General features: G+C 42.5%; 1 protein-coding gene across 6 annotated transcripts in view; it reads right to left on the minus strand.

Annotated features, from left to right (window-relative positions):
- Nucleotides 1-360: 360 nt before the first annotated feature.
- The window catches only part of LOC311604562 (uncharacterized protein), a 186497-nt gene continuing 159616 nt past the window's right edge, over nt 361-27241 (minus strand). For 2 of the 6 annotated variants that reach the window (XR_014781554.1, XR_014781556.1), the window contains 3 exons: nt 17644-17759; nt 677-815; nt 361-505 (listed from right to left, as the gene is read on the minus strand). The gene's annotated coding sequence lies outside the window, so the exon portion shown is untranslated. Of the gene's footprint in view, nt 506-676; nt 824-12399; nt 12589-17643; nt 17760-27241 lie in introns of those variants that run through there. The other 4 variants (XR_014781558.1, XR_014781559.1, XR_014781555.1 and 1 more) reach the window with 3 other exon arrangements.

Here is a 27241-nt window from a genome sequence, read left to right on the forward strand (position 1 = left end):
GGAGAGATGGGAAAGCCATCTTTCCTTCTGGTGTCTGCTGAGGGAGCCATTTGCTATGCCACAACTGATCCAACGTCAGAGGTGCCAGTTTGTAACTCAGTATTCGTGCTACATGGGCATCATGCCATATGTGAAGTCCAGACTCAAGGATGGTACCACCCATCAGGCAGTGATGGGGGCAGTGAACGGCACTGGGGTGACTCAAATGTGAGGAGGGAGGAGACAGAAAAAGCATTTTAATTTTCAAAAGAGAAAAAATTATTCCGAAGGAGAAACTTCACAGTTTATCTTTAATGGGCATGAAGGGTTACAGGCTGGATGCCACTTTACGTGCAGCACCCATGTGAGCTGAACTGGAACGCTGGCATGGGTGGGGGCTGCATCCTAAGACAAGTGGTACTGTATGCTTGTATCCACATTGGTCCCTGAAGCTTGATAGACTTCAAGAGACAGCGATTTGGGCCAAAGGTAGATCAGCACGAATAGAGAGACCTTTTAGAAGGTTCTGGAAGACACAAACTTGTAAAATCAGTCACAGTAGAGTATAAGAGGAACCCTCTGTGTTTACTGAAATGGGATTTCCTAGCAGCTCAGTGAAACGGAATTTAGAACGGATTATATTTAATTAGGAATAAAAACATACATTCCTTTCCCTCACTGTCGTATGTGAACTTACCTGCCAAGGTGGCCAGCGGATGAAGAGAAGTCAGCAAAGATGACTGTTTCTCAGTGGCAGCCTTTGCAGAGAACGGATTGGAGAGTGTTGAGAGTGCTCAGCGAGGCTTTCCTGTTTATTTGATTGTCTATATTCCTCCCTAGACACCTCATTACATAGAAGTTACAGGAAAAAAACACACAATGTAAGGATAGACCCAAACACCTTGGGAAGATTCTGACAAGCGTTTTCATGGTTTGATGCTGACCTCCTCTACAGCCATCCCTGTGGACTGATAAGCACATCCTGCTTTCCACACCTGTGGCTTTCACTTTCAGACCCCCACCAACCCAGGGCAAAACGAAGGGAAACTGGGTTTGAATTGTACAGGGCATCTTCCTGCCCTTATACTCCAAATTACACTGTAGCTATTCGTGTAACATTTATTTAAATAATCCTGTACAAATTTAGTTTTACAAAGCAACTTGTATGCTTTTAACATTTAAAAAACAAGTATCCTTTCAGTGTAAACAAGAAAATGCAAAAATAAACAAAGTGGCAAAAGAGAAGGTCAGTTTCTAGCAGGACGTCCCAGGTTTTTTTACTGAGTGGCAGTGCACAGGTGCCAAGGCAGTATTCCTGGCATGGCTTGTGGGAACAGGGCTGGGAATGCAGGATGTGCAGGTACCCCTTAAATGTTGCCTTTGACCCCTTCACCTGGATCACAAGTGAACTCTATTTTTAGATTTTAAAGGAACCTCCACACTGATTTTTCTCCCCTGTGAGGGCATTAATTTACATTCCCACACACCCTATGGCTTCACAAGCATTGGCTGGTTTTTGTTTTCTTGATAACAACTATTCTGATTGGATTTTTTTCTTAATCGTTTTTGATAAGACTAAGTATACAACCAGCCTGGATGTCCATTAGCTGGTGAATGGTAGTGAAAAGATGGCACCTATACACAACAGACATGTATTCAGGTGCAAATAAAAATGAAATTCTAATCTGCAGGGAAATTGATGCAATTGTAAAATATTTTATCAAGTGAGGCCGCCCAGGCCAGAGAGTCAAGTGCCCGGTGCTCTTTTTCAGATGTGGATCTGAAAGTTTGAATTTATGTATTTATGCTTAGATTGTCTGTAGAGACTTATAAATTAGGAAAGGGTGAGTGGGCACTGGGGGACAAGGCCTTAAGGGAAGCGAGCATAGTAGAACATGTAATATACGAAAGTAGAGAAACAAAATACTGGAAATAACGAGACTCAAACAGGATGGGCCAGAGTCGGTAATGGGGTAAAACTAAGGATGAAAACAACAAAGTCGTTTACTGAAACCTTCTAATTTATAAGCCAAATAAAAATGTAAATTAATTTAAAAATATGGACAGAAGGAAGGAAATAGATAGAAGGAAATAAAAATGTAGCCCAAAAAGATAAACACTCAAATAAAAATCTGGCAATTATACATTGAATAACAAACTATATAACAAATTTTGTAGATAAGTGGCTTTTATGTTTCTATTAAAGATAAGCTCTATATAAAAATTTTTTAATAAATTTTTTTAAAAAGGAAATTACAAACAGGAAAAAATATAGTTTAAAAAAGAATTTGAATGGAGATGTGCAACAGGAGCAAATAGTGCTGATCTCAGAAGGCATGGGATGTTAAATGAACATGCTTGGACATGAACTCTAGTGCCCCATATTTGACCACTTCCCCTTGATGGGGAGGCTGCGTGGTACTCAGAGAAAGAATAGGCAGGCTACCAAGATGAGACTTGATAGCCTATGACCAACCATATAGTGGGGTCATAGACCTAGGGGAGGGGAATAAGGTGAAAGTGGGAGGAAAGAAGGAACAGGAGGATACAAGTGATGGGATAACAACTGAGTTGTAATCTGAATAAATTAATTAAATTATTAAAAATAAAATTTAAAAAAGTTTCTTAGAACTACTCTTCCTTCCCTCGGCCTCCACTGCCTCCTGGGATGGGAGTCTGCATGCTCCTGCCTGGCTCTTCCCATGTTCGAATGCTCAGGGAACCGAGGGTGGGGAGGTGATGTCATTGGCTCTATTGAGTGTGGTCCTGGCAGCTGCTATGCACATGAATAATGTCAGGTGTGGCTCCTTGTATTGTCATGGATGGGTGCTATGACCCGGTGCTCTCAGGAGCATAACTATTGCTCCAAGTTGAATAAGCCCAGTTGGCTTAGGATAGGAAGAGCCCTGTCAGAGGGAACACAGCTGGGGAAGTTGGTCTCCAGGGTATTTCCTTGGTGGCTGTGTCTTGCCCCAGGTCCATTTCTGTTTTTCTCTGCTTCCTGGCCTCCATGAGATAAGAGCAAGCTGTTGACGTGCCTGTCTGTCATGATGTTTCCGTCCTTCCCAGGGGCCCAAGAGCAATAGCATTTGCTGAATGTGACTCTTTAAAAAACATTTATAAAGTTGGGGGGTGTAGAGATTGGGAAACGGGTAAATACTTGCTGTATTAGCATGAAGACCAAGTTTTAGATCCCTAGCACCCATCGGTGCTGGTTGAGTGAGGTGGCCCACCTACAATCCAGTGCTCAGAAGTGAGAGACAGAGAATCCTGGAGGAAACTGGGCAGCTGGATTAGCAAAAATCAACAGGGCTCTTGGTTCAGCTGAGAGACCTTTCCTCAGTTCATAAGGTAGAAGATAATGGAAGATGGCACCAGACGCCAACCTCTGTCCTTCACATGTGTGTGTGTGTGTGTATGTGTATGCATGCATGTGTGTGTGTGTGTGTGTGTATAGATATGCACCTGAAAACATCTATTTGCCATGTGCCTGGGAACACACATATACATGTATGTACGCTACCCACATATACATGTTTATATACTGTATAACTACTTTAATGAGAACCGAAAAAATAAAGTATTTAGCTTTCCAGCCCACATTCAATGAGAACTTTGTGTAAATTATTGGCCCTCTGAAGATGCTTTCGTTGTTCCTTATTTCAGAACACAGCTGGCATTTTCAGTCTCGATGGTTGTCATTTCTCTTCTGTCTGGGACCACTGCCTTTTACATGTCTGTGGTCTATATAGCAGGACGGAGATGAAAGTTGACAAACACTGATTGGCCTTAGTGAGGAGAAGCTTCACAAGTCCATGCTAATAACACACACACACACACACACACACACACACACACACACACACACACACACACATCATATGTATATGGATATATTTATCTCACAACAAAGAAGTCTGGTAATATCAAAGACACTTCAGTTAGGAAATGGCTACTGGCCCAGAGCCACCAGAGTCTAGGATCCAGGGTAGAAAGTTCATTGCCATCTGGCTTAGGGAATAACATCTCCCTTTGATTTCCCCCCATGCCCCACTGGTCTCGGGAGTCTGGGGCTTAGTCTTATTTTGTCATGTGGATGGTTGATGAGGATCCAGTTCTGGCTTGCAAAAGGCCACTTTCTTGCAGCATAGATGATAAAAGAGAAACCAGCTCATGCTGGTCTTTGTGTGTGTGTTGTGCATATGTGTATATACAAGCTCCCATACTCATCTTATTAGGACACTAGTCCCACCATGTTACTGCCACCATCATGACAACATCTACCTGTAACCACTCACCTCAATAGCCAGTGTCAGAGTGGCAACATGTGATTTATGGAGAAATAAACATTTCATTCACAACAAGGGAGACATTAAGAGAGATTTGACCTTATTAGAATGGAACTCGTTAACTCTTTAAGAGAAGATTTGAATACCACATAACATTATACATTTAAACAATATATCTAAATGGAAAAGCAATATGTGTGCATGCTGAACACTGAACGGCCATTCTTGCCCAATTTAGGAATCTTTGCAAAGCTGGTTCAAATGCTTAACTTCTAAAGTAAAACTTTCGACTCGCCTTGCTCTTTGCTGACAGCTTTGTATGGCTTGGCTTCATTTCTCCTTTCTGGAAAGGAGACTAGTATCAGCCACAATGGGGAAACACACTTGGGCTTCATGGAAAGTCCGAGTCAGTGCTGCCCAGCATTTAAACAAACAACCGGGCTGAACTTACTGAGATCAAAGAATTATTACGGTTAAGTCCCAGAATTTCTTGGTTCTGTTTGGATCTCTGTTTTGGCTGATTGGAATTCTGTTTGCTCTTAGATTCCTGCTCTTCAGGTTCAAAGAGAAGTGGTAGATAAAGAGAGATGCGTGTTAGTGGTGAGAAAAGGAGAAGCTAGCGCCCAGACTGTCTACATAAAAACAGTGCGTTCTGATGCTCGCCACTAATAAAGTGCTGAATCTCAGGGCTTTTTTTTTTTTTTTAAAAAGAGAAGCAGAGAGCCGAAAATTTATAAAAGGAAGTTGTGGAAGATTCCTGTTTATAGAAATTACTCACAATTCATTATTTATTCATTCTTTTCATGTCTGAGACCAATTTGTAAGATATTTGTTTATTTAAATGGAGTTAAGAACCTTACATTTTAGTCGGGCGGTGGTGGCGCACGCCTTTAATCCCAGCACTCAGGAGGCAGAGGCAGACGGATCCCTGTGAGTTCGAGGCCAGCCTGGTCTACAATGAAAGTCCAGGACAGCCAAGGCTACACAGAGAAACCCTGTTTTGAAAAACAATAAACAACTTTAAAATTTAGTATTGGGATTTTGTTTTGTTTTGTTCTGGTTTTTTGTGTTTTTGTTTGTTTTGTTTTTGTTTTTGTTTTTTTAAGCCAAGAGAATGAGTTTCTTTAGTTTGGTTCCAGTATGTAACGAGATCTTCCACAGCCCCAGATGCTTTCATAGAGAGGTGATTTTTCTTTCAGTTGCATACAGATGGACCCGTAGTTCATTGCTGGTCAGTATGATATGGACTCAGCCCCATCCTAGCAGGAACATGCCTCAGATCAACCGCTTTTCAAGCTTGGCCCCACTTGAACACATCTCTTTCCTCTGTTAGGTATATTTACTTTGTCTGTAATTGGAACTCCATTGTCTACCTCAGGAGGATAGTGTGAGAATTAAGTGGACTTACTTAGGGGAAGCATTAGGTAATTGTATGATACTCTTTTACTTTTCAGTAAGGATTACTGCTCTTTTGCTGTCGATGAAGGTAGATTACTTAAAGCCAAGCAATTATGTCACTTTGCTTGCTACAGCCTTATGTGAGGTCATCCCTCCCCTTCTCTTCCTCCCGTGTCTTCATCTGCTTGTTCAGAACATGGCCATCCAGCTGTCGGCCTCTGGACGTCATTTCCCACTGTATTCCTTTCTTCGCCCTCTACCGCTGTTTAAACAGGGCTTTTATGTCAGGACAGAGAGACAGACAGACAGACAGACAGACAGACAGACACACACACACACACACACACACAGGTTGGGGGGAGGGGTGGGAGATTATTTTATATACTACAATTTCAGTTGTATCTAAGATATTTATATGATTTAGATTTGCAAAATTTTCTTCTAGATTTTTTTGTCTTTGCTGATTTTTTAAAAATTTTAATTTATTATGATTTATCCAGATTACACCCAGATTGTTACCCTCTTGAGTGTATCTTCCTGCTCCCACCATCCCTCCCTCTTCCACCCTATTCCCCTCCCCTAGACCTCTGACAGAAGGGGACCTCCTTCTCCTACCATGTGACCACAGCCTATCAGGTCTCATCCTGATAGCCTGCTTCCCTTTCCTCTGAGTGTCACCAGGCCTCCCCACCAAGGGGAAGTGGTCAAATAGGGGGCGCCAGAGTGCATGTTAGAGTCAATCCCCACTCCGCCCCCCCCAACCCCCCAACCATGGAGAATGCGCTGTCCACTGGCTAGATCTGAACAGGGGGCCTAAGTTCACTGGCTGGTGCAACAGTTTGTGCAGGCCTAGACATTTCTATACTTTTCTATTTTACACAATTTATAATCTATCCGAGTTCACATTTGTGTATGGTACCAAGTAGAGATTAAAGTTCATTTCATGGATATGGTTGAGAATTCTCCCAGACTTGTTTACTCAAAAGACTGTGTTCCACCAAATTTTCTTCTCTTCTGTTAAAAACCAGCCTTCCATGTACGCGTGGGTCTTATTTCTGATCTCCTACTCAGTCTCGTTGTCTTCACCGGCCATGCAGCAAGGCCATGACATTTGTTTCCTGTAGCTCTATTCTAAGTCCAGAAGTCGAAGCTCATGAACTCTTCAACCTAAGCCTCTCTGGTGCTGCACGGCTATTCCAGGTGAACTGCACTTGTATGTTGGCTGTAGAGTCTGTGCATCTCAGTAGCATTTGAGCCCCCTGCCCTGTGACCTTCATGCCTCAGCCTCTTTCAGGGACGTTTGTCATTTGTTTCGTCACTCAGTTCTTTCATCATGTGCACCACTATGGAGTCAGCATTTTGGTGCGATGGTGAGCATTATTTCAGGAGTGTCCAGGTTATGGTGTTTAGAGATGTGATTGGTTCTTTGCATATCTGTTTCATACCCTGCCTCTTTGCTGCATGATTTAATTGGTTCAGGTTGCCTTCATGTGCAGTCAGTAGGATTTTCTCCACAGACAGTAGTCTGTTCACAAAACAAAAAGCAATGTTACCTCCCTTCCTCTGTTTTACTTTCTCTCTACTAACCCTGAATGGAAAGGTTGAGACCAGAACTCCTTTCCTGCCGCCTCATTACAGGGAAAATGCACATGGTCTTGTATAATTACTAAGATGTGAACTGTAGGTGTGCAGTAGATTTTATTTTTCTTTTTTGAGTTGACAATGCTCACGTCTAGCTTCCTTAGCTCTTAGGAGGAATATTTACTGTTTTTCATCCCTTTTCTTGTATCTGTTGAGATGATTAAACAGTTTGCCCCTTTCAGTTTATTTTGCTGAGCTGTGTCCACTGCCTTGTGAAGACCCCAAGCCCTGCCATGAGCCCCCACTCACTCACAACGCACCAGCTTTTCCATGCTGTTTTTTGCATCACTGCTCACATGGGAAGCTGCTCTGCTGATGGTCTTTACTTGATTTATATCAGACTTTGAGGGTCACTTTTGTCAACTTAACACAAAGTAGAGTGACTTAGTCATTTAGGAAGAGGGAGCAGCCTGTGTTGAGGAATTCCCTCCATCAGACCGGCCTGCAGGCAAGTCTGTGGGGCATTTTCTTGATTGATGACTGATGTAGATGGACCCAGCCCAGTGTGGGTGGTGCCATCCTGAGGCAGATGTCATGGGCTGGGGAAGAGAAGTCGCTGAGCAAGCCATGGAGAAGAGGCCAGTTAATAACGTTCCTCTGAGCTCTGCTTCAGCTCCTGCCTCCGTGTTCTTACCCTGGCTTCCTCCAGTGAGTGACTGTGACACGGATGTGTAAACCAGATAAACTGGTTTCCCCAGATTGCTTTTGGTCATGATGTTTATCACAGCATCATGGACAATATTCCTCCTCTTTCTGGTTTTGTGTATAACATTTAGTTTTTAATAGTTTTTGTAAGGAAGGTAGAAGTCAAGGACATTGTTTTTTTTTAATACATACTATAATTTTTCTAGTGTTATTTCACATTATCAGATACATTTCAGTTTGTTGTGCCTTTATTTTCATTAGCTTAAAAACACTGTCTGCATTTTCTGCTTTATTCTTTTATTACAACGTTGTTCTATTAATCAATGTTATTCAATGTATCATATAGCTTTTAATAATTTAGTCTGGTTTTCCAATTTAGATCCATTATTATCAGAGAACATCCTTGATGGACTTGAATTTTAAAATACATTTAAGTATTATCTTAGCATATATTTTTGAAATATTTTGCATTTAATCATTTGTCTTTATTTTAAAAATATATATATATATTATGCATGTAGTACCCTGTCTACATGTATACCTTCAGGCCAGAAGAGAGCATCAGATCACATAATAGATGGTTATAAGCTACCATGTGGTTGCTGGGAATTGAACTCAGGACCTCTGGAAGAGCAGTCATTGCTCTTAACCTCTGAGTCATCTCTCCAGCCTTGTCTTCATTTTTATTTAAAATTACTTTAAATTATGTATTTGTGTGTATGTGTATACATGTGTGTACATATGTATGTGCCCATGTTTGCCTACATGTGTACATGTATGTATGTGTGTGCGCATGTGTATATCTGTGTGCGTGTGCATGCATGTGTATGTGCATGCATGTGTGTGTGTGTGTGTGTGTATGTGTTGTACTCACATGACACAGCTCATGTGTGAAGGTCTGAGGACAGCTTGCAGGAGTAGCTTCCTTCCTTCTAACAAGTGGGTACTGGGGATCAGATTCAGGCCAGTAGACTTTGCTGCAAGTACTTTTACCAGCTGAGGCACGTTGCACCAGCTTGGTGGCTTTACTCCAGTGTAGGTTTTATGACAATAGGTTAAATGGGGGTTTTACTTTATCCATTCTGAGAACCTCTGGGTTTTAAATATGTTGTTTAGACCACTACAATGTGTATTATTATTTATATATTTGAGCTTAAATCTGAGTATAAAGATAAAATCAGTTGTTTTGTATTTGTGTCATCTAGTTTCTGTTTTTGACTCCTGTGTTGACCATGATTTTTGTTTCTCTTATTTCATGATGTTCTGATGGTTAGAAAAAGGATCCAAACAAAGCTCGGTAACTCTAGAGACACCTTGTTGACTGATCTCCATTTTATAATAGAACATCCAACTCTGAGTTCATTTCCCTATTAACTCCTTTGTCAAACTCGCACTCATGACCCTGTGTTTTCCCTCCCACATCACCCAGCAGCAAGCCCTACAGGACTGGAAGTGACCAGTGTTTGCTAGAGCCCCTTGGTGTGGCTCAGGTGAGCCCATCCTGTGTCTCCTTCCAGCCCGGAGCCACAAGTCATAATAGGGCCTTTGGCCTAGGTCTCTCTTCACTTCTTTCTGCTTCCTGACAGACACCAGTGCCTTCTCAGTGATGGCTCGGGGTGAGAGTGTCCCCACTCCCAGGAAATGCAAACACTGAATTTATTCTTCCATTGGTGTCATCATCACTTTCAAACATTAAGGTGGGCACAATGAGCCACCTCCTTCATGGCCATGCTGGCTCTAACACTGTGACGGGTTTATTGCTTGAGAGTTTTAAGCATATGGCGTTGGTAGGTCACAGCCTGCCTGCAGGTGATGCCACGCTTCAGCACCACAGTGCTGCATCTGCATGTTCCTTTCCTGCCCTTCCCCTCCTTCAGGATGATTGCTAGATGTGTTATGTCTTTCTAAACCTCTCTTTATGTTATTATTGTTATCATCCTTTAAGTAGTCAGTTGTGTTTTAAAGCAACTTAAATAAAAAGAAATGATTACTCGGGTAATTACCCTTTCTGTAATTTCCTTTCATGGTTCCCTTGGGGTGCTGTTTTGCTCAGGGCCTGAAGGACAGCCTACAAACCTCTTTTGTTTTCAGGTTCTAGCTGTGGCATTTCTGAAAAAGATGAAATTTTGCCTTCGTGTAGAACATATTTTCTTAAATATATATATCTGGGCTGTTGGGCGTTATCTTTAGTTCTTTTTTTAAAAAAGATTTATTTATTTATTATGTACACAGTGCTCTGGCTTCATGTATACCTGCATACCAAAAGAGAGCATCAGATCTCATTACAGATGGTTGTGAGCCACCATGCGGTTGGTGGGATTTGAACTCAGGACCTCTGGAAGAGCAGTCAGTGATCTTAACCTCTGAGCCATCTCTCCAGCCTCTATCTTTAGTTCTTTACCAATGGTTTTCTCCTATCTTCTGCCTTCTGTGAACAGTCTTCTCACTGCTGAACTTTGTGTCTGCCTTTTCACACTCCTATGCACCAACCTTTGAGATTTTTTTTTCTTTTTTGCCCATCAAGGTAAGTTTGTGCCGCCGAGCTCTGTCTAGAAAACAGTTTCTTTGATGTTATTGGCCAGACCACCCTGAACATATCTTGTCTCATCTATTTTATTGATTTAAAAAAATCTGATAATGATATTTCTTATGCTGGGAATTACTTGAAATTTATGCTTATGTTTGACATCACATACAGAAAACTCTTAGCTTTTGTTCTTTCTCATAGTTTTTTCTGCCCTGCTCCCTTCCCAGGGGTTGCACTTATGGGTAAGCTTGCCTGTGCTCGCTGGCAAGCTGTCAGTCTTCTGATAGCCTTTCTTCCATGTTTTATTTTGAGCTTGAGTTCACTGTCTTTTGTTCTACACTGTCCAGTTTGGTGCTTGCTCTTATTTTTGTGGTTTTTAGGTCAGGCAAGATTGTAGTTTTCATCCTTAGACATTGGAATGTGCTCTTTGTTATATTTCAGTGTCTAAGTATTTTGGCAGTTTCTTAGTTCTTCTTTTTTTTTTTTTTAGATTTTTTTCCCCCTTTGAGTTTTTTTTTTTTTTTTTTTGTCTTCATGCATGTATATGTACCACATATGTGCAGTGCCTGTGAAGGTCGGAAGAGGCCATTGGATCCCCTGGAGCTGGAGTTATAGATGGTGGTGAGACACCATGTGGGTGTTCTGAACTGCTGAGTCATCTCTCTGAACTGCTGAGCCATCTCTCTGAAATGTTGAGTCATCTCTCCAGCCGCATTTCCTCATTCTTATAGGACCTGCACAAATAGCATTGTCTGCTAATTATTTGCCATTATCAGGTCATTTGTGATGGACTGGTTTTTCTCTTTATTGTATATTATAGTTTCTTGTCTCTTTGCTCTGTTAGCAGCTTTTAAAATTGATTGTTAGATGTTAAAAAGTCCACTTGCTTAGGTGTCAGAAATTTTTGTGTTCTTGTAAATATTCCCTTAAAAAATAAGACTAAGGATCTTTTAAGCCTTTAGATATATTTTAGAGGGCATGTGTGTGGGAGTGGGGGAGAGTGAGAGGAGGGGGAGAGAGGGAGAGAGAGAAAGAGAAACACGTCTGTCCTGACAACAGTGAGCAGGACTAGATTCTCTCCTTTCATCATGTAGGTTAGGGGCATCAAAGTCCTGTTGTCAGTCTTGGTGACAAATACCTTTACCTGCTGAGCCATCTTACCAGCCCTCTGAATATTCTTGAGATACAGATTTTGGATGAATATGAAATAGTTTGATCCTCATGGGGTCTTAGTTTTCCTCTTTGTCTATTGAGAACCAACCCTGTGTGTGCTGGCTACTCGCTTTGCTTCACTGCTTAGGCAGGTCCCCCGGGGTTCTGTGTGCAGCAGGTCAGGACTTAGGGTATTTCCCCTTGGGTTAGAGAAGACAGATGATTACCAGCATTTCTGAGCTCCAGGTGTCTTCCTTTCTGAACCTTCAAGTTGCTAATTTCTCTGGACCTTTTCTTTATATATAGATGTATTACCATTGCTGAGCTCAGCATTTCAGTGGGGCAGTCTGCTTGCAGTACCTGTGCGCTCTCTCTCTCTCTCTCTCTCTCTCTCTCTCTCTCTCTCTCTCTCTCTCTCTCTCTCCTCCCACCCCCTTTTCCAGTCAGCTTCCTGGAGGCCTCTCGGCATCTTTTCCCCTCAGCAGTGCACCTCCAGGTGGGCCTTCTCTCCTGTGTAAAGTTCTCTGACTTGCATGTCCCCAGCCGAGAGTCAAACAAGGTGACATTGTTTTCCTGTGTCAGCTCTCATACCTGAGTGAGTATCTTTTTCCCCAGAACCTTTGGCCATGTTTTCCACATTTTTGTTGTAGACAATGTTGTTTGTTGTGCCAAAACACTACACACCGTTGCTGGTAAGCTCAGCTTCCAGAAGGCTGAATGTGAGAGAAAAGCTGTGCCCAGACCCTGAGGATAGTGCTGCTGGAGGCCCGAGGAGGCTCGGGCTCGGCCTCACGGGAGCCCGACCTTCAATTACCCCCAAGAAGGAAGGCTCAACCGGACAAGACAGTTACGCGCCTGTAATCCCAGCACCGGGGGAAGCAGGCGGATCTCTGTGAATTCAAGTCCAGTCCAGTATACAAATCAAGTCTAGGACAGCCAAGACTACACGGAGAAACCCTGTATAGAAAAACAGAAGAAAACAAAACATCAAACAAACAAACGAAAAGAATGCTGGTTCTTTACGCAGGGACTTTACACATGAGGACTACCACAATGAGGACCAAGTGTGTAAACATAAAACAAACAAACAAACAAACAACCCAGAGCTCACAAAGACAAGATTTTACAAACAAAACAAATGATGCAGATATTATCAGAAATATATTGAAAAGCGATTTACATATGCTGATGTGTAACTTCACTTAAGAGGTTAAGAGTCTTCAAATGACTAGTAAGATAATTAGAAAGACCACTGACACCACATCAAGGAATAAGGTATTTAACAAATAATTAGAACACAGAGATAAAGCTTTCAGTCTGGAGAGATGGCTCAGTGGTTAAAAGCACTGGCTGCTCTTCCTGAGGTCCAGAGTTCAATTCCCAGCACCCACATGGTGGCTCACAACCATCTGTACTATGATCACATGCCCTCTTCTGGTGTACATGAAGACAGCATACTTATATACATAATAAATAAATATCTTTAAAAAAAGCTTTCTAAGAATGCTTAGAAATAAATTTATGTTGGCTTGGTACCTCTCTTAAAATAATTTCTAAATTTAATAATAATTATGTAAAAGTCTATTCCAAAACATTTTTAATTGATTATTTGGGAATGTTATATCATGCATCCTGATTACAGTCACATCCTAGTCCTCCCATGTCTGCTCCTGTGGACCCCTCCCCCTAAAAAAGCCAATATGCTATATGCTCACTGGAGCATGGTCACATTCCTAGTGGCCAGCCCCCCATAGGAAGGTGGGCCAAGCTGCAGCCAGAGAGGGCCAGGGTCAGCTCTCATACAAGAGATGGTGCCAGCTCTCGTGCAGCAACGGACATCAACTATGGTTTCAGGCAGCAGCCCGGACTGTAGATATCTGCATGGGCTTCAGTGGGCACACGGGCCACATCCATCAACATGGCCCCTGGCCATATCAGGACCATTGACCCATTCATAGCCCTCAGCAGCTGTGCAGACCACCAGCCTGAAGGTGGCCACATGCCACTCATATCAACATGGCCTCCTGAGGCAGCAAAACCCAAGGATATCACTAAGGCATCAAGCAGTGGCACAGACTGCATATGTCCACATGGATCTTGGGTTTCATAGTGGCCTGGGGCAGCAGCATGGACCATAGTGGAGACCAACATGGCTTCCAGTTGGTCCATCATGGACCCCAGTGGTCCTTCCAGGTGGTCCAGTCCAGAACGTGAACCTCTGCTAGAAGGATCCCGAGGTGGCAGGCAGCATATTTGGGAGTTGTGTCTGTGTCTATGTAAGCTCCAGGCTACAGCACACCATCTCTTCAGTCCTACTGGGCAATGACAGCATGTCAACCTCAGCCCCCTCTCTCACCTGTCACCTCCATCACGTCTTTCTCTGCCTCCCCTAGCTTTGATACGTTTTAAAGTTCAAGCAACTTGGCTTTGCCTTTTTATGGTTATGATTGGATGGAAGAGAACTAAGGACCCGTTCAAGAGTAAAGAGCACAGAAGCCTGTTACTGCCTCAATGAGGATTCCGTTCTTATTGTTCTATAAAAGAACTGTTGGAACAGCTGGCGAGCTTTGGACTAAGCTTGTCTGTTAGAGGGCAGTGCTTCTCAGTGCTAAGAGCTGGCATTGACCATAGTCCTGTGACGTTTGTAAAGGATATACCATGAAGTGTTTAGATACCGAAGAACAGACAGCTAATAAACAATGCTATGTGTACATATTTAGAGAGACAGATAATGGTAAAATGAAAACAGTTGAAGGATCCAAGGGCTCTGTGTATTTTCTCTATAACCATTTCTCAATAATAAAGCAAAAAAGAAAATGGGTTTTCTGTGGTAACAGGCTACTATTTGGTTAGTAGCCTGTCACTTAGCAGACATTTTGTGGGGAAAATTACTCAATCTGCTCCTATCAGAAAAAGAGACATTTGAAGCCATAAGTGGTTAAGAGCAATACTTCTTAAATAGACACTTTTGTCTGCAGAAGAGCATTCTGGGAATGCTGTTTGAGAGTGTTTATTGTTGCCATGGCAAAAGCTATAAAGAAGCACTTGTATCTGTCCCTGAATTAAAACCTGGCTCTAAACTTTTCTAACTTGTTTAAAAAGTCTTTCAAATGTGGCATGCCAGTAGAGCTATCTTGCAGAAAATGATTACATCATAAAACCACTCCCAAAGTGAGAGGCTTAAGGTATTATCCCCGAGGCCTGGGAGTAGGTGGTGGCCAGATAGCTTTCATTGGATGCTGTCTGCCCCTTCATGCCACAGTGAGGTGGGCAGCAGTTGTCCATGCCCAGGGTCTAGAGAAGGACCCCTCACCAGGCATTTCTTTTCTTCTCTTTCCAGTTGCACTGTAGAAGCTTCCTCGTGTCTTGGTATCCCCCCAAAATAGCATCTGGCCATCTTCAGAGTGAGCACCCTGAGAGGAGCCGGCTATGGTGGTTGAATTTCTGTGTCAGGCACCTAGGTGGCAGATGCTCAGCATCTGGTTGAGCATTACCACAGAGTGAGTTAGAAGAACACTGACAAAGGGTCCTCCTGGTGTGAGTAGGGACCGCCCAGTGTGGATCCTGGCAAGAGGAGGCTCAGGTCATCTCCTACTCTCTATGCTCAGAGGTCTCGGGCCTTTGGACTCAGCCTGGAATCTGGTCCATTGGCTCAGTGGCTCCTTCTTACCTACTGCTCTCCCATTGGCAGGAGGAAGACAGTGGGTTCTTTAGACCTTAGCTGTTCTATTTCTCTTGATATCCCTGTCTGACACACAGACGAAACTCAAAAGGGTTCCTGTGTGGAGTCTGAGGTCAGGTGACATACTTTAATGATATTCTATTGGCTGAAGCAGAGACAAGCCATCTGAGATTCAAGGGAATAGAACAGACACCCTTCTGCATTGATGGTATGTACCTGGTTACCTTGGCAACAGTTACCAAAATTTTAACTTCAATTTGCTAGCAAGATAAAAATTTAAGTGATGAATTCTGATTGGTTTGTAAGAAAATTGCCCTGGATTTTTGCCAGCCAGGCTTTAGGAAAACACTTTGATGAATTGGGACACAGGGCTTTAAAACTGGGTGCCATGGTCCAGGGAGGACAGTGAGAGCCAGCACTGTCCATCTTCCTGTAGAATGGCCTCTGACAAATTTAGAACTAGAGTTTGAAACATCTGTATTAAAACATTTAAGTTATTTTTTTTCTTTTGAGACAAGGTCTCACTGTGTGCCCCTGGCTGGCTTGAACTGGCATGTAGACAGGGCTAGCTTGTAACCCAGAGATCCACCTGCCTCTGCTTCTTGAGTGCTGGGCTTACAGTACCTGACTTTTATGTGAATGCAGGGGATCTGAACCCAGGTCCTTGTGGCTTCAGGGCAAGCACTTTACCTATTGAGCCATCCTGAAGTCAAGTTTTTGATTCTTTTTGGAGACTGTAAAGACCCCACACATTAAATTCGAGAGTTGGAAACAACCTAAAACAGCGGAAACAAACAAGCAGGCTTTTGTTGTTGTTGTTGTTGTTCTTAGTCAAAGACTACAATTCACCCATAGCTGCAATGGAGTAAGAGGTTTCTTTTGTTTGTTTTAAAACTAAATCTGAAGGTTCCTCTTCTACTAAATATTGTTTGCAAATAACCAACTGCTTTGAGGGTAAGCATTAGTTTTATCACACAGCTAGGCAGTGGAAATGTGCACTCCCACTTGCAGGAGCTACCTCCCGAGCAGGTGTGGGCTCAGTTATGGCCGCCTGGTGTGGACAACCTGTCTTCTCTGAGCACTGGCAGCCAGCAGTGGAAAGTGAGTGCTGTGAGGCCTCCAGCCTGGCTCTCCATGAGGAGACCCAGCAGAGCAAACTGGACAGTGTAGGGTGGGGGGGGGGGGCGGGGCTGGGACAGGGAGCACTCTCGGTGACAAATCCCCCTCCTTTAATTTTTAGCTCTATGATCTGGCTAACAGCAAAACTAAACAGCTGAGAATCTGTACATTTTTCTTCAAACCTCAATATTTAAGAAAAACCTCTTAATTTCATCGTAGAATAATAAAAATTAAACGAAGCTAGTGACTGGAAAGATGGCTCAGTGGCTAAGCGCGCAGGCTTCACTTGCAGAGGACTCAGGTTCAACTCCCAGCACCCACATATTGCGTCACAGCCATCGATAACTCCAGTTCCGGGTGACCAGACACCATGTGACTTCTGTGGGTACCAGGCATGTACATGGTACACATACACACATGTAGGCAACACGCTCATGCACATAAAATAAATACTCCTAAATTTTTTAGTTAGGTAAAGAAATAAATGAAAACTAAAAAAAGCACTATGGCCTAACACTCTCAGACAAGAAGTGTCTCTCAGCTGTGTCTGTAGTTTGTTGTAATTTCCTTAAAAAACAAAACAAATAAACAAACAACAACAACAACAAACCAGAGAGAGAAGTCACAGGGCAGGTTATTAAACCTGTATCCTGCATTACCCCTAAGTCAGAATCACTTTTCAGAAGCCCTGAGCACAACCATGGCTTGAAATATAGCTTCGGTATATGCCTCGATTCATTGGCATTTCTCCAAAGAGACCAAACAGAACTTCAAATATTATTTCAGAACACTGACAGAGAAGGGAAGAAGTGAGATTGATTTCGTTTTAAATGACTTGTGCAGAGCTCCGCCTGGGCCAGCCATCTCTGCCTTATTCCAGCGGCTTTTGTTGGCCAATTAGGGGAATCACCTGGATCCAAAAGTCGGGGTGGAAACAAAGTGCTCAATGGAACAAAGAGGGTAAGAGATTTCTGTCCCCTTAGCAGCTGTCCTGGGTGTCAGGCAAAGTTACAGGAGGGAGCAGCTGCACAGGCTGCCTGTTGCCCTCATGAGAAAGTAGCCCAGATCAAACAGCGCCTCCTGACTGAGATGCCAGGGAAGCTACTTCAGCCTGTGGTGAAGCCCTGGTGTCTGAAAACAGACTACACCTGGCTCACTTGGCCCCACGGAAGCCAGACTCATGTTCTTGAGATAGAGATGGGAGCATTCACAGTGGGCAGGTGCTCAGGCTGCAGCGAAGGCGAAGGTTTGCGCAGGGGGTGAGCGTCAGTCTTGGGGTGTGGAAGTGAGGACTGAAGGTCACGCTGCCTCACTCTCTATGGTCATCCTAGGAAAGCACATGATCAGAACGCCAGTGGGAGGAACCAGCCTGGCAGTGAATTCAGAACGAACTCTGTAAAGCCTAAAGCCGGCAGGAGCTCCTGAAGCGGCCCCCCTCCCTAGTGGGATGAGCAGAAAGCAATGAGGTACAGGAGCTGGGGTGTTGGGGTTGTCAAACTTCAGGCTCCCATGACCTAGGCCACAATAAAATGCTTTCCCTCCAAGTTGTGCCCTCATGGGGGATCATCAAGGAGTCTAGCACCGAGTGAGATGAAACAAGATCCCACTGACATTAAGCCTCTTCATATTATGGGATCTATGGTAAGCCTTGTAAACTGAATCCCTGGGTAGGTTTACCTCACCCAGACTGGAAGGGACCGCTATGATAAGGCTCTGAGATTGAACACAAAGGATCTCTCCCTCCCTCCCTCTCTCTCTGTCTCTCTGTCTCTCTGTCTCTGTCTCTGTCTCTCTGTCTCTCTCTGTCTCTCTCTGTCTCTCTCTGTCTCTCTCTCTCTCTCTCTCTCTCTCTCTCTGTCTGTCTGTCTGTCTCTCTCTCTCTGTGTATACATGGGTGTGTGCATTCTCATGCACACAATTGGCTTTTTTTTTTTTTTTTTTTTTTTTACTTTTTATAGATACCATGTAGCTCAATAAATGAAGTATGCTAACAGGCAGACCGTTAGACTCCCTCCCATTCTCAGCCCCTCCCACCCTTGCCCTCCCATTCTCAGCCCCTCCCACCCTTGCCCTCTGTACAAATGGATACAAACTCAGATCACAGTTTCTTTTTATTTGCTACACTATAACAAGTGATATTGTGTTTCATACTTGTATTGCTACATTTGTTTTAGCATTTAGCATGTAACCTTCCATTATAGAATTGCCTAAGAGTTAATTTACCCAGCAGCCTATTGACAGACATCACATCCTTTCTATTATTCCCTGATTTGCAATTGTGTCACCAGGAATAATACTGTTAAATGTCATCACACTTGTAGATGGTAAATTGCCATAAGTTGGTTCACAAAATTGACAAGCATGTAGATTGGAGAGACATGAACATGTTTTTCTATATGACCTGAAGCATGTGGGAGACTTTCCCCATTTTCACCACCATACACATCCATGTTCTCACTGTCATGCACATCCATGTTCTCATCGTCATGCGCATCCATGTTCTCACCAACACATACATCCATGCTCTCACCACCACGCACATCCATGTTCTCACTGCCATGCACATCCATGTTCTCAGTGTCACGCACATCCATGTTCTCACTGCCATGTACATCCATGTTCTCAGTGCCACGCACATCCGTGTTCTCAGTGCCACGCACATCCATGTTCTCACTGCCACGCACATCCATGTTCTCAGTGTCACGCACATCCATGTCCTCACCGCCACGCACATCCATGTTCTCACTGCCATACACATCCATGTTCTCACTGCCATGCACATCCATGTTCTCACTGCCACACACATCTATGCTCTCACCACCACGCACATCCATGTTCTCACTACCACGCACATCCATGTTCTCAGTGTCACGCACATCCATGTTCTCACTGCCACACACATCTATGCTCTCACCACCACGCACATCCATGTTCTCACTGCCACGCACATCCATGTTCTCAGTGACATGGGATTCATAGCTCATGTTTTTATCATAGGGGACTGTTGCCAGCCTTTTCTTACATATACAGAATGGAAAAATGAAGTAAGACACTATCCAGAACATTCTCAAGGTAGCTCATGCCATGACTTCCCGTCTGGCTCTGTGGAGAGCTCACACCAGTGACTGGCATTTGGTATTTCCATCACCCATTCTGACTCCTTCCTGTGTCTCATCAGCTGGAATTGCTGCCCTGGGTGTCCATAAGTCCTGCTCATATCCTGTGCGCCTCAGAGCTTTGGCCCATCCCAATACCAGTTAGAAGGCAGTGCTTATTGCCTGTTGTATGTATCCTGCGGTTCCTAGGGGGCATCTCCTGTAGTCAGGTCCAAAAGGAGAGTAAGAAACTGCCTTTCCTTTGGGACCATGCATGCCAGGCCAACTTCCATTCCAGAGAGCTTCTAAATGCACTGCTCTCTGAGATCATGTCACTCTCCACTCATAAGGCTGTAGCAATGCAAAAGACCCCAGCACCACAGCAGCCATATCCTTGAGTGTCCCAGGTATAGAAGATTTAATTCATTTTTCCTGATTTTATTCAGGGGTATTTGCAATTACAGAAATCTGGTTAAATTTCAAAGTCAACTTTGTGTTGACTCACTTGTGGCTTTATTTTTTCCTCTCATCTACATCAGTGGTTTTTTAAAAAATTATTTAAGTAATTTATTCAGATTACATCTTATTTGTTATTCCCTCACTTGTATCTTCCCGTTCCCCCTTCCTCCCTCTTTCATCCTATTCCCCTTCTGCTAGGTCTGTGACAGAAGGGGAACTTGTCCCCCACTGTAAGATCACAGCCTATCAAGTCTCTTCTTGGTAGCCTGCTTACCCTTCCTCTGAGTGTCACCAGGTGTTTTTATCTGCATGCCTCACTCCATCCAGTCCCCTCCCTATACTATGAAGGGCTTTCCTTCTTCTCTCCTTTATATAACAGTTGCCTTTGGAAGGAGATTCACTATTTTAAAAAAATATATTTTATTAATTTATTCATATTACATCTCAATTTTATCCCATCCCTTGTATCCTCCCATTCCTCCCTCCCTCCCAGTTTCCTGTTACTCCCCTCCCCTATGACTGTGACTGAGGGGGACCTCCAGAGGGTCCTAGAAACCTACAAGAAGAACATTATGATGGGCGGATCTGGGCCCAGGGGTCCTGCTCAAACTATGGCACTAGCCAAGGACAATACTTGCAGTAAACTTCGAACCTCTACCCAGATCTAGCCAATAGACAGGACATTCTTCACAGTTGAGTGGAGAGTGAGGACTGACTTTCTCATGAACTCTGGTGCCCCATATTTGACCACGTCCCCTGAATGGGGAGGCTTGGTGGCACTCAAAGGAAGGATAGCAGGCTACCAAGAAGAGACTTGATACCCTATGAGCATATACAGGAGATTCACTCTTAATTGCCTTAGAGAAAAAAAGAAAAAAGAAAAAAGAAAAGAAAAAGAAAACTGAGCAGGCTGCCTATAACTCACAGGCATGCTTAATTGATCACTGCACTCTGTCTGCACCCTAGCGCAGCCTCATGAGGCAGCCACTGCAATCAATCAGGCTAGACCATATAGGGAGGATGATGCAGCAATAACACAACCAGGAGCTTTTGTTTATTTATTTTTTTGGAGGGGGCACATTCTACAGCATATGTCTGGAGGTCAGAAGTCAACTTGTAGGATTAATGTTTTCTTCTACCATCCGTTGAGCTCAGGCTGTCTATCTAGGCAGCAAGCACCTTTACCTGCGGAGCCAGAGTGTTTTGATTGTTTTGTTAGTAAATGTATTTTAAAGTAACGCTTCTTCTCAGTGCTGTCTTTGCTTTGGCCACAGTTTCTCCTTTCTAACACCCTTTCCTGGGTAGCTAGGTCAGGTGACCATAAAGGAATGCATTTCCCATGCAGCTAGGTCAGGTGACCATAAAGGAATGCATTTCCTGTGTAGCTAGGTCGAGTGACCATAAAGGAATGAATTTCCAAGAATTCAGGATCTGGCTCCCCTGGGAAGAAAGGCACCCTGAGATTGTCTGAGGATACAGTCTCAAATGTCCAACCTCTACTCTAGCCTGGAGCGCTGGGCCCTTTAGACTGGCTACCCAACACTTACTATAAAACCCTGCTTATAAAATGTGGTTGTGGAGCTACATGTGGGGAATCATTGATCATTTGGACAAATAAAATAAAAGGTGTCTGTGTGCACAACGATGAAAACCCAGTCAAAATCAAATGGAAAATGACTCCAAGATATTTTGTCAGGGCTCACCCATGTTTGTTCACCCTCACTGCGGCCTTGGGTCCACACAGGCACTTTATTCATTTCCCACAGGAACTCAAACAGGGCAGGAACCTGGAGGCAGGAGTTGATGCAGAGGCCATGGAAGGGTTCTGCTTACTGGCTTGCTCCCCCTGCTCCCTGCTTGTTCATCCTGCTTTCTTATAGAATCCAGGACCACCAGCCCAGAGATGGCACCATCCACAATGATCTGGACTCTCCCACAATAATCACTAGTTAAGAAAATGCCCTACAGGCTTGCTGGCAGCCTGGCCATAGGGAGGCGTTTACTCAATTGAAGTTCCCTTCTCTCAGATGACTCTAGCTGTGTCAAGCTGACATAAAACTGGCAAGCATGAGGGGTGTGTGTGGGGGAGGTTTTAGCTAGATAAAAAGGAAGGAGAAAGTGATATAATTATAATCTAAAAAAAAGACATATTAAAAATATCCCAGTACCAAGCATGAGAAATCTTTCAAGTTGTTGGTCAGAGGAGTCCAGGAAAATCCTAGAATATTATAGACAATTTTATGGTTTCATTTCAGAAGTTTTAGGTAAGACCCCATGCTGAAGACTCCAAACACTTTGGACACAGAACACAGAGGATTAGGCCTGGAACTGAACCTAAAGCCTTACCCCTGAGACTTGCTTTCTTAGTACCAGAAGGCAATATGAAAGCTGAAAAGATAGCACAACAGTCACAATAGTTCTACCCACCTATGATGCCTATGAACCATAATAATGACCAGCAGGGTAAGATATTTCTAATGGTGCAATAGCGGCACTCACATCTTAGTGGTGACCAAGGGCTGTCTAATTAGACACAAGGCCTGATAAACAGGAGGGAAACCATACTTGCTACTGTAAAGCTAGCCAACCACACATAGCTACTGAAGTCATGGATTTTAGAGGATAATCTACTACTAACATTTTACTGAACCAGCATAATTCCTAACTGTACTCTAAATGCTTACCCTTATACCCACAGATACGTATAGCTCTCAGCCCTCACCAAGGAAGCTTCTTTGTGCATCAAATGGGTGACAAGTGGTCAAAATGCAGAGAATAACTGACTGTGGTGAGCCAGGCCCCAAAAGATGCATACAATGCCTGCACCTAAAGCTCAAGAAACACCATGGAAGAAGGAGCAAAAAGACTGTAAGAGTGCGAACACCAGGACATCTGCTGTGAGACTATGCCTTCCAGCTAGGACAGGAAGCTACACTTATGAAATGTCAACAACATGCTTTCCTAAACAAGACCTGGACAATTCCAGCACCAGTTGACATCCCAATATATATGGAAATACATCTCACTGGGATCCCACCCCTAGATGAGGAGCTAAAGGCAAATAACAACTGATGAGAGGGGAAGAACTAGTGTTACCATTGAATGAGCCCCAATTGGTTATCCAACACCAAGTGGTCAGCCCTAAAAAATATACATGCACTGAACTGACTTGACTCAGTAGGTTGCATTTACGTATTGATTAATTTATATGTATATGTTACAACTGGTTAAAGAAGAGGAGGCCATGAGATTAACAGGAAGGCAAACATGGGAGGGGTAGGAGGGAGGAGAAGAAGGGGAAATAGTATAATTAAAATTTAATAATTTTTAATAAAAGACCCAACATAGCCTATGTCTTCAACCTCCCTTCTTTACAGGCTGATAATAGATAAGGAAGTTTGCAGTATTATAACAGTACATTCATGCAATTTTTTGCTTTTCTAGAAATGAAACAATTCAATTACAGTGAACAAATATTTTAATATTTCTATGCCATTGTTCAAATTAGTGTATTCTTAAAGTTATTTTCATAAAACAGTGTTTGTTTCTCTTAGCTTATTTCTTTTTAAATATTTGTTCAGATTACACCCCAATTGTTATTCCTTAGCTTATTTCTTAACCCAGCAATCACACAAATAATTAAGACTCTTTTATAGTACAAGCCTTCATAACACAATCTGAGCAGTTTAAGTCTGTTCTTAAGTGTCTATGCTACTTTGTCTTACTCCCAGAAAACATCCCACTGATACTTTGTAGCTTTCCTTGGCTCCTGCTTTTTCCTCCTGGTCTTTGTTGGACTTCTACCTGTGCTGAATCCCCGGCTTCTTCTTCTAACCCCTCCCCTCTGGCTGGCAGGAAATGCAGCTCTATTCTCTCTTCTGCTCATTGATGGGCTGTGAGCTGCTTTATAGACATAACAGGGGGACAATTGGGGAGCAGAGTTTGAACAGCATTTAGACAGGAAATCAGAATTTAAACTACACAATAACCTTATGCCTATATTCCCCCCTTTAGCTTAATAAAAGGCTCCTTTTCTTACAATAACCAAACTATATACAATATAATAATTATGAAAAGTATTAGGTAAGACTTACATTTGTATATAGTATTTTACTATCTATCAATTTCTATCATCCTAAACAATTTAAGTTTAACTGTGAGACTATAACTATCTAGTCTTCAACCCCATCAGAGACTTAAGAAGGAATAAATATTCCCTAAATATGTAGGAAGTGCAGGCAAGTAGCTTCCAAAAGTATAGAAACGACAGAGATATTTAGCTGCCTGGACAGTCCTTCAAAAATTTTCTGTAGTGTTGTAGCATCATCTTCAGCCTTTTGGCCCAAAATAATGACAGACTTTTCTATGAAGCAGGAATTATAAAGGACTTGCCTACCTTGCCCTTGCAAAACTCCACAGTCAACTTTCCTGCATCCAGTTTGTCCTGTTTGGACAGTATTCTGTCTGTAACTGATACAAGGCCATTTTCTCACCAGTGGCTAGCTTGCCATATATGAAGAAGCCTTTGATGCCCTTTGAAGTAGAATGGGATGCTGCCAGGAGCAGACATGTCTCATGTCCAAAAAAAAAAAAAAAAAAAAAAAAAAAAAAAAAGCCGTAAGTTAATAAAATATTTAAATGCCATATTCTGTAGATCTCTGAGGTTTTGAAGACCATCTGTCTATCTTATCTGAGTTGTTTGTTTTTAACTATTTTTCATCTGTCAATCTAGGAAATATAATGTTGTAATTATGGCAACTAAACTAGTACCCAACATGACCATGAGTTTTATCGTCTGACTAATTTCTTACTTATCCTAAACAGTTCATAATAGTAGCTTTCAAAATGACTAGAACGTAATATTATAATTTCAAGAATTACTTAGGTGCAATACTTTAGCATGCTGTAATAAAACATAACACAAAGATCTATATCAATGTAAGATTTTTGGCTTATTAATGTTCTTTGCTTTAAAAGTAGATTCAATAATCTACCCTTTTACTTATCATTCCTATAACCAACCCCTTTAAATAACAACAAACATCTATTATGCATAGAATAACCACAGCCACCCCTACCCCCCATGGGAGTATAATGTCGTTTTCTTTTTTGGGAGCCCAAGAAAACTGGGATATTGTCTAGTCTTTAAAAAAAACTTTTGCTGTCCAATGTTTGAATACTGAAAAAGTTCAGTGCTTAACTGACTAGAACAGTCTGTGATGCTGGATGACATAGATTAGCCACTTTGATATTGTCCCAGGTGAAGATTTACAAGGACACATTGCCACTGAGGCCACCTGGCAGGGAGGATCACCTCGGCTACTTATCTTTTTAAGTGTCTGGTCCTCTTGCTCTGAGAAATATATAAACATTCAAAGGTATTATACATTCTTGTGTTAATATATGTGTGGGCTGTGTATTGATGGCAGTTCAGTTAAAGATGATTCTCTGTAAAACAAAATTTTACCTATGCCATATCAAAGAGTGGCATGATAAGTCCTAAGGAAATTGTAGCCAAAAAATCTATAGGTTATGCACAATTGATTTTTTGGCTGGAGACATTTTCATGTCTCAGTCAGTCTCAGAGCTGTTCCCATGAGGAGGGATCAGTGAACTATGTTACCTGCTTGTTCTACAATTTGAGGTCACATAGGTATTGACTGATATAATTTAGCAGTCTCCTTTTTAACCAGGTCTGTTTTATTTTGACCTCTCTCAAAGAGGATGTATATTACCAATATCATGTTGAAATCAAAGCAAGGTTGTAGTGATCTACTCTTCTGCGGTCTCAGGTACCTGTTGTATTAGGCCAAGCCACTGCCTGTCTCCCATGAGAAGGACTCATGTTTGAAGAGACAAGCCAGTTGCCATGAGCAATAGAAAAGTCATATATTTTAAATAAACCTTATATAAACTTTTTAATTTTAGACTTTAAGCATACCCTAGGCATCTTGTACCTGGGTTTTTGTATTTGTTGGGGCCATTTTTGTACTACCTCTTTTCCACATATGGGATGGATGGTTCTGCCTTTGCGTTTTGGGACCTAACCAGGCTGGCATGTGCTTTGCCACCTGTTTAAGGCCCGGTGTTTCTTTGCATCAGGCATGATTACCATTTGTCCCCTATGAAAATGTCCCGTGTTTAAAGGGACAAGCAAGCTGCCAGAGCAGTGTGACACCTCAGCTCAGTCAGCATGCAAGATCTTATCAATGTGGGAGGCATGCAGCTTGCATGTTTGTCTCTTAGCCTAAACTTGGGTCCTTAAATTGACCAACAGAATATATCTCTCAGGCCAAATGCCCTTTGGCACCAATTCTCCCATCAGAGCTCCACTTTCTAAGGAGATTGGCTGGCCTTTTTAGGGCAGTGTGTACCCATTTTTTTTTTTTAACATCAGTAAGGACATATCACCCATTAAGAAAAAAAGAACTTAAATAGTAAGGATAAATTTGTCATTTTGAATCCTAGGCTGTCTTTGTAAGTAGCTTATAAGCAGGGAGTTCCTGCCCAGACTTATTGTGTAAACCAGGCTGATTCACAACTTAGAGATTTGCCTCTCAATTTTCTATCATTGTAACTCAAAACCTTCAGACAAAAGTCAAGCAAAGAAACAAAATAAAATCTATGTTTTGGGCCAGTTGTGTCAATTTAGGCTTCAACAAGTGGAGACCAGTTCATCATTAAAAAAAAAAAATTTAAGTTGTTAAAACATATAGGTGCACCCTTTCCAGAAATAGCTGACAAGCACCTTGCAGCTAGCAAGCCTTGAGGTCTATCTTCGATCACCTTTCCATTCCCTATTGGGAGAGTTCTGTTTGGTCTTCTGGATTTCTCTCTTCTTGTGTGTGTGAGCACAATCTTCAAGGGGTCTCCTTCTGTCATATCTGATTTTTAACAGTTTTGATGGAACCCATAACTCCTCATTTTCTGTATGAACATATGCAGAATCTCTACCCCAGGAGAACACATTTCCTGTTCTCCATTCTGAGGCTAGGATATCCTTGACATAGACAGGCTGATCTAACTCAGCAGATTTTTCTATAATCCAGAGTCTTTCAGCAGCTGTTGTTTTTCATTCATTAGCATTCAAGAAATTTAAAGTCAATAAAGCATCATGTAACCTATTTCTGGGGGTCTTTGATACCCCTTTTTTTGTTTCATAAGCATTTCTTTTAAAGTATGATCGGATCTTTCAATGACTGCTTGTCCTCTAGGATTATGTATACCTGTGACATTCTTCTCTAATATGTAAACA

Source organism: Acomys minous, assembly GCF_964271855.1.
Source record: "Acomys minous genome assembly, chromosome: 9".
NCBI classification, from domain to species: domain Eukaryota; kingdom Metazoa; phylum Chordata; class Mammalia; order Rodentia; family Muridae; genus Acomys; species Acomys minous.